This window comes from Callorhinus ursinus, unplaced genomic scaffold (genome assembly GCF_003265705.2).
Source record: "Callorhinus ursinus isolate GAN/ISIS: 27379988/994484 unplaced genomic scaffold, GSC_fseal_2.0 scaffold9, whole genome shotgun sequence".
NCBI classification, from domain to species: Eukaryota; Metazoa; Chordata; class Mammalia; order Carnivora; family Otariidae; genus Callorhinus; species Callorhinus ursinus.
Genome location: NW_027397071.1, coordinates 34,295,904 through 34,307,251, shown reverse-complemented (window position 1 = coordinate 34,307,251; position 11,348 = coordinate 34,295,904). Strand labels below are relative to the sequence as shown.

The 11,348-nt window shown below is 36.6% G+C and overlaps 1 pseudogene; it reads left to right on the top strand.

The window, feature by feature from the left end:
• Nucleotides 1-8,909: 8,909 nt before the first annotated feature.
• On the top strand, nucleotides 8,910-9,869 carry LOC112824197 (deoxyguanosine kinase, mitochondrial pseudogene; annotated as a pseudogene).
• The last annotated feature ends 1,479 nt before the right edge of the window (nucleotides 9,870-11,348 follow it).

The window sequence follows — 11,348 nt, the reverse complement described above, 5'->3', positions numbered from 1 at the left end:
AAAAGAAAATCATTTTAAGAAATGATACTGGAACAAGTGGAGAGTTATATGCAAAAACAAAACCGAAAATTCATTGACCTTTGTCTCATGTCATATACAGAATATTAACTGGGAATGCTCATAAACAGAATATAAGAGCTAAAACTATAAAAGAGGAGAATATTTTAGTGGTGCGGATTTGGTAAAGATTTCCTAGATATGACATCAAATACTATAAAAGAAAAAAATCAATAAATAGAACTTTATCACAAAGAAACATTTTCACACTTTAAAAGACATTGTTAAGAAAGGGAAAAGTGAAGCCAAAGATTAGAAAATGTTTGCAAAACACATATCCAACAGACTTGCAGTAGAATATGTAAAAAACTCTTACATTTCGGGCGCCTGGGTGGCTCAGTTGGTTAAGCGACTGCCTTCGGCTCAGGTCATGATCCCGGAGTCCCGGGATCGAGTCCCACATCGGGCTCCTGGCTCAGCGGGGAGCCTGCTTCTCCCTCTGACCTTCTCCCCTCTCATGCTGTTTCTCTCTCTCTCTCTCTCTCTCTCTCTCTCAAATAAATAAATAAAATCTTTAAAAAAAAAAACTCTTACATTTCAATAAGAAGGCAACACAATAAAAATAAGCAAAACCGTTGAGCAGAAACTTTGCCAAAAAATGTGTACAAATGGCAAATAACACATGAAAGACATGACATTATCACTGTCAACAGGGAATTGCAAATGTAAACCACTGTTAGATATCACTATACAGTCACTAGCATGGCTAACACTAAAAAAGTCTCACCATACAAAGTGGTGCAACTGGAACCCTCATGAACTGCTATTTGGAATAGAAAATGGCTCACACGCTTAGAGAAACAATTTAGTAGTTACTTGAAACATTAAACATACCTGATCCAAAGACCCAGACTCTGTATTTATCCAAAAAAATAAAAGTTTATATCCATACAAAGACTTATACATGAATGTTCATAGCTGCTTTATTTGTAATAGCCCAAAATGAAAACAACCAAATGTCCATTGACAAGTGAGTTGAAAACAAATTGTCCTATAGCCATACACTGGGATAATACTCAGCAATAAAATAGAGTGAACTACTGATATATGCCACAGCATAAATGAATCTCAAAGTAATTATGTTGAGTGAGAAGGACCAACCAAAAAAAGATTACATATTGCATGATTCAATTTATATAAAGTTCTAGAAAATGCAAATTGTTCTACAGTTATAGTTCAATAATTGTCTTAGGTGAGGGGTGCAGGGAAGGAGAGGAGAATGGAATTACTAAGGGGCACAAGGAAACCCTTGAGGTTGATGAATATGTTTCATTATCTGCGATGGTTTTACAGATATATATTTTTATAATATATAAATACATATTTATAAATTTATCAAATAAATTTTCTCATAAAATTTATGCTATATATATATGCCAAAATTTATCAAAAGTACCCTTTATATATGGTATGTACATTCTAATATGTATCAAGTATACACAATAAAACCATAATAAGAAAAAGAAACTATATTTAGAATATTAGTTAATTATTAACTTAAATGCTATGGTTGTAGAGAGCATGACAAGGTCTGGATTGGAAAAGAAAAATATATTTAAGTACTGTGAAGACTAAAGCCATCAGATGAAGTAGAATGACAGCTGAAAAATCAGAAAATATTGAAAATGAAAATAAAGAAATGATTTTATAGAAGAAAGATATTGGTAAGTTTGAAAGAATGAACGGGAAACAAAAAAAGTGAAGGACATGAAGATTTCACCTGTTCATTAATGAGATAATTGAGAAAAATCCTTTATTTCCTCACCTGAAAATGAATTAATAACTGTACTATTCCTTTTGCTAAAATTAGCTAACATAAGTATTTAACATCTCTGTTATAATCACAGAAAGCAAATGTTATCACCATCGAACATGAATGTGCCGTTTATATATAAAAAAACATTTTTTTGTTATTTTATGTATCCATTTAATTGTTTATACAGGTCAACCATTATGAATATTTACCTTGTTTAGGGTCAAATTTACTAATTGAATTAATTTTAATGGTAACGCAGTTTATTTTTGTGATAGATTGTGTTTAAAGTCTCTTTAGCATGCACAAGGCGAATTTAAAACAGTTTCAGTAATTCTTGTCTGATTAGTTAACCTTAAAAGCAGGTTCTTTCAATGAAATGCTAAGAACCTAGAATCTCATTTTACCAATTATACAGTCATTAGATCATTAAACACATTGCTATCAGAACTAGTTTTAGAGTATATTCAATGATTGCTTTCAGTATCTAGGCTTTGCCTCAACATTCATATTCCTTTGACTCTCCTACCCAGTGTGTTCTTTATTATGAAGCAAAGATACAGTGTGGTTGCATAAATATTTAATAAGTAAACAAGGTCAATGACAGTTTGCATTAAAATGGAAATAAAATACAGGCATACATGAACTAAGGTGGCAATTGTACCTTAATAAAAAATATACTCAAACTACAAATAATGGAGAAAAGAACACTTGACATAATCAAATAAATGCAGTTCATTCATTCATTTATTCAACAAATAGTTTTCGGGAATCACACTAGACACAGGATAAGTCAGTAGGGAAATGGAAAAAGAACAAAATTCTTCATTTGGAGTTTATACTTTAACATCTGAGACTGACAATTTTATATATATATATATATATATATATAGAGAGAGAGAGAGAGAGAGAGAGAGAGAGCAGGGCAGGGAAAGGGGAACCAAGAGAGTAAGCAATGAGGTAGAGCTGAAATTTTGTATAGGGTGGTGACGTTAGCCCCATTGAGAAGGTGACATGTGAGTAAAATCTTGAAAGAAGTGAGGGATTTAGCCACAGAGATACTCAAGAGTGATAAGGCTCTCAGGCTCCTGCAGCATTCACTGAAGGCAAGGATGGCAGATGGCTGGAGAGGAAGAACTTGGAGAGAGTCAGAGAGGTAGGGGACATGATCAGGTAGACGTTTGTGTGCCATTGGTGTTTTACTCTGAGTGAAATCAGAACTGTTAATGGTTTTGAAAAAAAAGGGCATAAACTAATTTCAACTTTTTTAAAAAAAGATTTTATTTATTTATTTGGAACAGAGAGAGGGAACACAAGCAGGGGGAGTGAGGGAACACAAGCAGGGGGAGTGGGAGAGGGAGAAGCAGGCTTCCCGCAGAGCAGGGAGCCTGACGCAGGGCTCGATCCCGGGACTCTAGAAGCATGACCTGAGCCGAAGGCAGACGCCCAATGACTGAGCCACCCAGGTGCCCCACTAATTTCAACTTTAAGATTCTGGCTGCATGGTTGGGAATAGAATGTAGAGGGACAGGAATGTAAGGAAGGGATGTGTGGAAGGTAGGTAAGGAATGTATGGATGAGGGAAGGAATGTAAGGAAGTCAGGGGGCTATTGGTGTAATCCAAATGAGAGAGGATGAAGCTGACACCATAGTGAATGTAATGAGAAGGAGTTGAATTCTGGATATAGTTTGTAGAGTAGACAGTCTTTTATAATGGATTGGACGTGAGGTGTGAAGGAAAGATCTGAACTAAGGATAAATCCACAGGCTTTAGCCCAAGAGACTACAGAAGGATGGAAATGCTATTAATTGAGATGTGGAAGATTTGGGGTGGAGCAGGATTTGGTACACACACATCAGGGAAGCCGCAAGGCAACTTCCATTCTATTGAGCGGATACCAAATGCCCTGCACCGAACAGCTGATGGGTACATAAAAGAGGACAAAACATAGTTCCCCGCCCCCCCGCCTCAGAGGGCTCATAGTCAAGTGAGCCCGTTGATAGACTGGGAACTCTCCCATCCAAAAGGAAATTGTCTATGAGGGGTTTATGCCTAAATGCAGGGAGTAAACTGTGCAGGAAGTTTCAAACAAATTAGATCTCTTGGCCTGATTGGTAGCATACTTAGGGAGCCAATACAGTTCATTACTAATATGAAACAAGAAAGTATTACATGAAGTAAACGTTCTAAATTTTTAGACGTCCTTTATATCCTTTATTTTATACATTCAAGTATTAGCACAAAGTAAAACTAACATTTCCCAAGCTGGGCTGCGCGCTGAGCTGACACTGACAGTGTTGATGCGCTCGGCTCCCCAGACGTCGCGGTGGGTACGCGCGACAGGCTCGACTCAGCCGCATCTGGTATTCCCAAATCTGTGCAAACGAGGGAGGCACCGAAGACAGAATTCAAAGCAAATGCCGAGAAGACTTCTGGGAGCAGCATAAAAATTATGAAAGTGAAAAAGCAATAATCTGCCCTGACTAAACTTGAATGATACATTTTCAAAGTGAAAATGTGTGGGCACATGCTATGGCAGATTGAAAACGATCCCACTTCATGGGGAAAAAAAAAGATACCTGGATTGTTCATAAATTTCCATTGAATAAATTGAAGTCTGGTTCAAAAAATGTGTTATTTACCAAAATGTATAAATAAGTGCATGATGTGAGAGAAATATAATAATAAGTAAAATTAAGAATTTGTGAAACTACTTCTCCCTTGGTTGTTGAACAAGTTTTGCAGCTATATCTATGTTTTCTGAAGACCTTAGATTAAAGGAACTATGGGTTTGACAATAGCTGCAGTCTCTAATATATAACATTTTGTTTATTTTACGGAAGAAATACAAGATTATAATACATATTTTGGAATACAAAGAAAAGCACAATATACTTTCCAAAACAGAAAGTAAATCATTTTTAATTCCCTCTCTTAAGGTTAACCACTGCTAATATTTTGGTGGCTGTCCTAAGATGACTAGTGTAAATATATACTTTGGAATAAATGTAAACACACACACATGCACACGCAAGTACACTTACGTTAACATTTACCGATTTCCCTGGGAGGTGACTTGGAAGAAAAGAAAACTTATGGTCGAGATCACATATTGATGAGAAAAGGTGATAGTGAAGTGAAATATACATTCTAAAATAAACAGTTATTTTCAGAAAAATTTTAAAGAAGAGTATATCTCTAAAATCAAAAGGTGATAATCAAAATAATATTCAATCAAAATAATATTTTTTCTTACAAAATTTTTGACACACATACTATGCATCAAGTGAACTAAAATTCAGTGTTTTATATGTCTTATTAGCAATGACTTTTTACATAAGATTTTAAGAGGTATGCTTTGTATTGATAATTGTCATTTCATCTAATTAAAATGTTATGATTAATATATGTGTGTATGTGCATCTTCTTGTTAAGTATTTCTTTCAGTCACTGACATAAGGCTAAGTGAAGAATGTCATAATATTCATAACAGCAAACATTATATGTAGAGTTTAATATATGCCAACCACTTTTCTATGTGCTTTCTTATTTATCAACTAATGTGAGTCTCACAACACCTCAACGAGCTGAAACTTACTATTATTACCACTTTTCCAATGAGGAGCAATGAGTCACGGAGATGGTGTCTTACCCTGGTTTACCTTCGGTCACACAGAAGGGAAGCAACACTGCGTTTCACACCCTGGCTATTGGGCTTTGTACTTTGTGCCCTTACCTGCTGCACTCTGAGGCTTCATGCAGTCTCACCCCATTGATTTCTGTTTTTTACATGAATAGGTATTTTTAATTTATACTGGATAAACATATATGTTGCAAATAATCACCATTACTCTTAACTTAAAAAAATCTAGATGTTTAGCCTAAATGTTCTCTGTGAGCTTCTTTTCAGGGAACTTACATTACCAATTGCTTTTTATAATTATTCAACAAATTACATTTCTAATTCTTTCCTAAAAATCCCAGAAACTTTTCCTAGATTTTAACACCTCTGGTATGGGCAGAAATCTACTATCATTATCACTTTTCCAAAGAGGAGGTGAAAAAGTAGGTTATTTGTAATTCAGCTTTTCTAGTAGTAATTAACAAGTCACTACATTAGCTGATCTGGTCCTATTGTTTCTTTTCTTTAAAAAAAAAAGATTTTATTTATTTATTTGGCAGAGAGAGAGAAAGATCGCGAGAACAGGAACACAAGCAGGGGGAGTGGCAGAGGGAGAAGCAGGCTTCCCGCGATGCGGGGAGCCTGATGTGGGGCTTGATCCCAGGACTCTGGGATCCTGACCTGAGCCGAAACCAGACACTTAAGAACTGAACCACCCAGGCGCCCTGGTCCTATTGTTTCTTAAGCGACTACTGTGTGCCTCATCCTACAGTTGATATTTAAATAAATGAAAGGCATCGTTCTTGCCCTGGAAGAATTTGCAATGTATTTGAGATATAGCTTACCTTCACAAACAAAAACTGCCCATACCAGAATTTCTCAGCTTCTTTTCACCATGCAACACACAGAGACTTTCTCCAGGTCCCACACTGCAATTAATAAACATTGTGGGTGATAAACAAGTCCTAGTTCACTCACTAACACATCCCCCCAAAAAAAAAAAAATTATCCACATGTTAGTGAAAGGGAGCATTGTCAGTCCAGAAATAAGTTTAAATCTCCATAACAATTTTTTTTCTTCCTGAAATGTATCGTTTTTAAGCTTTCTTAAGAAATTACTTACAACTACTGACATCTTGTTTGAGAATTTTTTTCCATCTCAGTATAGTCTTTGAAGGCTTGTATAGTCATGGAAGCCTTTATTGAGAAGATGGGCTTTGAAGGATGTATACCTCTGCTATTCAACTTCTGAATAACATTTTATGTTTAAGTTACTATGGTCTTATTTCAATAAATCATTCTTCTTTAATTCCATTGATTTCCTAAGTAACATTAAAGCAGCCTATATTCAATGTCACCAAGGGCAGCCCTTGAAGTGGTCAGATAGCTTTCTATTCAAAATTGTATGGTATAATGGGTGCCTGGGTGGCTCAGTCATTAAGCATCTGCCTTCGGCTCAGGTCATGATCCCTGGGTCCTGGGATCGAACCCCACGTCAGGCTCCCCCCTCGGTGGGGAGCCTACTTCTCCCTCTGCTTCTATCTGTGCTCACGCTCTCTCTCTGTCAAATAAATAAATAATCTTTAAAAAAATTGTATGGTATTGTATGGTATTGGTGTTTTCCAGTTTCCTCAATATAGCCTAGAAATAACTTTCACTTTTCTAATAGGGCCACATATCTCACTGAACAATGTATTGGTCTTTATTTTTGCTACATGCAAATAGTCAAATGTACATCCCCTCCCTCCATTCCCTATATTTTATCCATCAACATCTCTAAAGATGCTCACTCTCTATTGGCAAGCAATTATTAACCACCACAAATCAATTTTAAGCTAGTTTTCACAAAGAAGCACTCAATTACTTTTTAAAAAAAATTGTGTATATCCTTCATTACTTTGATGTTAAATAGAACATTTATTTTTATTACAAACATTTGCAAATTATACATTTTTAGAAAAAAATCACCTTTTCTAATGAAAGAAAATATTTTGCTGTAATGTTTTGACTATTATAACAATTAGAAAGGCACATCTAAAGATTTTATATCTGTATCAAATTGTTTCTTATATATTTAGCAGTCTCTGGTTAAAGGTCAATCTAGAAAACCAATAGGATCAGGTCTACAGACTCTTCTTTCTGCAATAATTTAGTATCTGTTTACCAATTTTTTATTACCAGTGACATCTTAGTGTCCAATGTTTTGTGTTAATGGAACATTTCCCAATTCTAGAATGTTTGGTGGATTTTTTGAAGGAACCAAAAGATTTAAAGAATACTATGCAAGCCAGCAATGATAATCACTCAGTACAGTCACCCCAATTGCTGAACCGTACCTGGTGCTGTGTCATCCGGGCTAATATACCCCAGGTTGGACTTCAGCATTAGGTCCTTGTTTGAACTGTTACTGACCTACCTGCTCTTTATGCACTCGGGAAGCAATCAGATTTTGATTTTGATTTCCTATTGGGGCCCAGTGTCATATAAACCTCTTATCTCTTTACCATTTTAAGCAATGGTCAATTTTGACAACATATCCATTAAATATTATGGCCTTTGAACTGGGGATAACCTAAAGAATACACTCCTTCCTTAAACAAAATTTTATGGACAGTTTAAGTTCACTCTCTAAGCACAACCAAAAGTCTAAATGCCTTTTGGATGTCCTTCATAGTTCTATTTTTTGATATCCTAATTAACTTTTGTTTTTAAATAGTTACAGTGTTTCAGTGTTAAAATGCGTAGACCAGGTGACAGACTATTTAATGGCTTATACTTCCATAAATCTGTAAACTTGTGATATAAAAATCTGGATTCTCATTTACTAGAAAATAAGCCTTTGATCTTGGTGCTATGTTGGGCAGGCCTCCAGTCTTCATTTTTATGTAGGCCTCTGTAAATGATTTGAGGATAATAAAACACAGTTTCAAATTTTCATGAAAGTCATAGGAAAACAACAAGAACAACAAGTTTATATAATTCCTAATCATTCTCCTTATACGATTATATCCAAAATCAATATTGTCTTTTATTATTAATGTAGAATACATATTTTTAAAATAATAAAATAGAGTAGTTTTATTCCTCAACAGTTCCAGTCTCTGACTTCATGTTTTTATTGGCAATAGGCAACATAATAATAGTTCCAAGTATTTTGGGGGTAATTAGAAAGTATACCACAATTTTAAGCTAATGTTTCTTTAACTCATCTCAATCAATAAGTGTCCCCTGTATACAATCTAGGTGCAATACATTACATGGAATAAAATGTCAAATAAAAATAATCTCACTTCCTTAGGACCCAGCAATATTCTAGGTAGTAGAGCAAGGTTAGAATGTATGCTGTATTTATAGCTACATTTCACATACTTGATTTAAAATTAAACTTATTGTACATCAATCATGATTATGTGAAGGTGATACCAATTATGATTGTATCGATAATGATTTATGAAAACACGATCTTTCTCGGTGGAAGTGGTAGCTGCGCAAGTTGTGGGTGGAATGACCGCGGGCCGGCTCCTTCGAAGGCTGTTGCGAGCACCTTCCAGGTCCATGGCCCAGAGCGCAGTCGGTGGCGTGTACCCCTCCAGGGGCTTGCACGCGGAGCGCGGGCCTCGAAGGCTCTCCATCGAAGGAAATATTGGCCTTCACTGCCCAAAGTCTTGGAAACTTGCTGGATATGATGTACCAGGAACCAGCACGATGGTCCTACACATTTCAGACATTTTCTTTTATGAGCCGCCTGAAAGTACAGCTGGAGCCTTTCCCTGAGAAACTGTTACAGGCCGAGAATGCAATACAGATCTTTGAGAGGTCCGTGTACAGTGACAGGTATATCTTTGCGAAGAATCTTTTTGAAAATGGTTCCCTCAGTGACATCGAATGGCATATCTATCAAGACTGGCATTCTTTTCTCCTGCAGGAGTTTGCCAGCCAGCTCAGATTACATGGCTTCATTTACCTCCAGGCTACTCCCCAGGTTTGTTTGAAGAGACTCCACCAGAGGGCCAGGGAAGAGGAGAAGGGAGTTGAGCTGGAATATCTCGAGCAGCTTCACAGTCAGCACGAAGCCTGGCTTGTTCACAAGACAACCGAGCTCCACTTTGAGGCTCTGCTGAACATTCCAGTGCTGGTATTGGATGTCAATGAAGATTTTTCTGAAGAAGTAACCAAACAAGAAGAACTCATGAAAAGGTAAACACCTTTGTAAAGAATCTGTAGCCAGTACTGGGATGTTCTTGCCGTGATCTGGATTCTCTGACTTTCCAAAGCTGGAAAAATCCTGAGTCATGCACCTTGCCATCTTCTTTTACCCCTGGAGTCCTCTCTGACACTCAGGTCCATGGTTTGTGTTAGCCTTCGACTTCACAATTATTGTCTTTTATATCTCAAGGACTTCTAAAATAAAGTGGAAGTTTTGCTTCCTTTCCTAATCCAAAAAAAAAAAAAAAAAAGAAAACACGATCTTTCATGATTGCATAAAGATAATATTTATTTATGTATTTTTAAACATTTTATTTGTTTATTTTGATGGAGAGAGAGAGACAGCAAGAGAGGGAACGCAAGCAGGAGGAGTGAGAGAGGGAGAAGCAGGCGTTTCGCGGAGCAAGGAGTCCCGATGCGGGGCTCAATTCCAGGACCCCGGGACCATGACAGCCGAAAGCAGATGCTTAACAACTGAGCCACCCAGGCACCCCATAAAGATAATATTTAATCTTCCCTAGCAGGGATTCCTTCGTAGAGTAGCGTCATTTGAGGCGGACGTGGAGAAAGGATTTCAAATATGGAAAAAGCAGCAAAAACCGAAGAAGTGGGAAAGTCCATGGCATCTTATAAAATAAGTGATTCAGTTTGATTAGAGATGATGATACACGCAGCAGAATGATGAGGAAAAAAGAGACTTCACATTAAAGAAATATTGTTCCCACTCTTAATCTCCAGCTTGGAAACAAACAAACAAAAATAACATTTAATTCCATAGACAATGCAAATCCAATTCGGTTTGAAAAAGAGCATGTTGGAGTTAGGGCTGTGGTTAGAGACAAAAGTAGCCCAATAATAATAAATGTGCTTTTGTAGAGTGAGGAGGTACTGGTGCCAAGAGATAATATTCATGATCCAGAAGAGAAATAATGAGAGCTTGAACTACCCTTCTGTCAGATGGTTTGGAAAGAAAGGGATGAGGTGTTTTTTTGTTTGTTGTTGTTTTTATCTGTTTGCTTTTTAATAGAAGAGGTAGAATCTAAAGATTAGTACCTAAATTGTGTGAGGCAATATCAAATGAAGATTTAAAGATAAACCGAGGCACTAATATGGGTAACAGAGAATTCTGCTACTCTTACAGAACTGAGGAAATCAGGAGCAGGAACAAGTTGTGGGAAGATGAGCAGAGCTGATTTTAAGGGTTGACAAGGTGTCCATGTGGTGTTGCAGAGGAAACTTCTGGAAATGGAGATCTCAAGCTCTGGAGAAAGATGTCGGCAAACAGATTCAGGAATCATCTCAACAGTGGTCCAGTTCAGTCTATACCGACCTACTTAATGCCAACCCCATATTCAGTACTTCATAAAACTTCCTCTGTCAATACATTTATTACAGAGCTGCCCACACATTTTCTTATTAGGATTTTAACTCGATTTAAAACAGGCATTATATAATGTCTCTTAGTTCAGTGACTATTGTAGTGTCCTTTTCTGTAACCTTAAAAAAGAAAAAGATATTACTCCTTTCTCAAGTCACTTGAAGCTTCAGGGATTATATGATTCTTAGGAACACACTCTGGACTCTATACTTACTCTACTCTTTCTAAACTGATAATGTGTGGGTAGTGATCTCCACCTTGCCTACCACATAATTGTGCATTCTTACTAAATGAGACAAGATTAAAGCACTCTTCAATATGAGAGGTGATT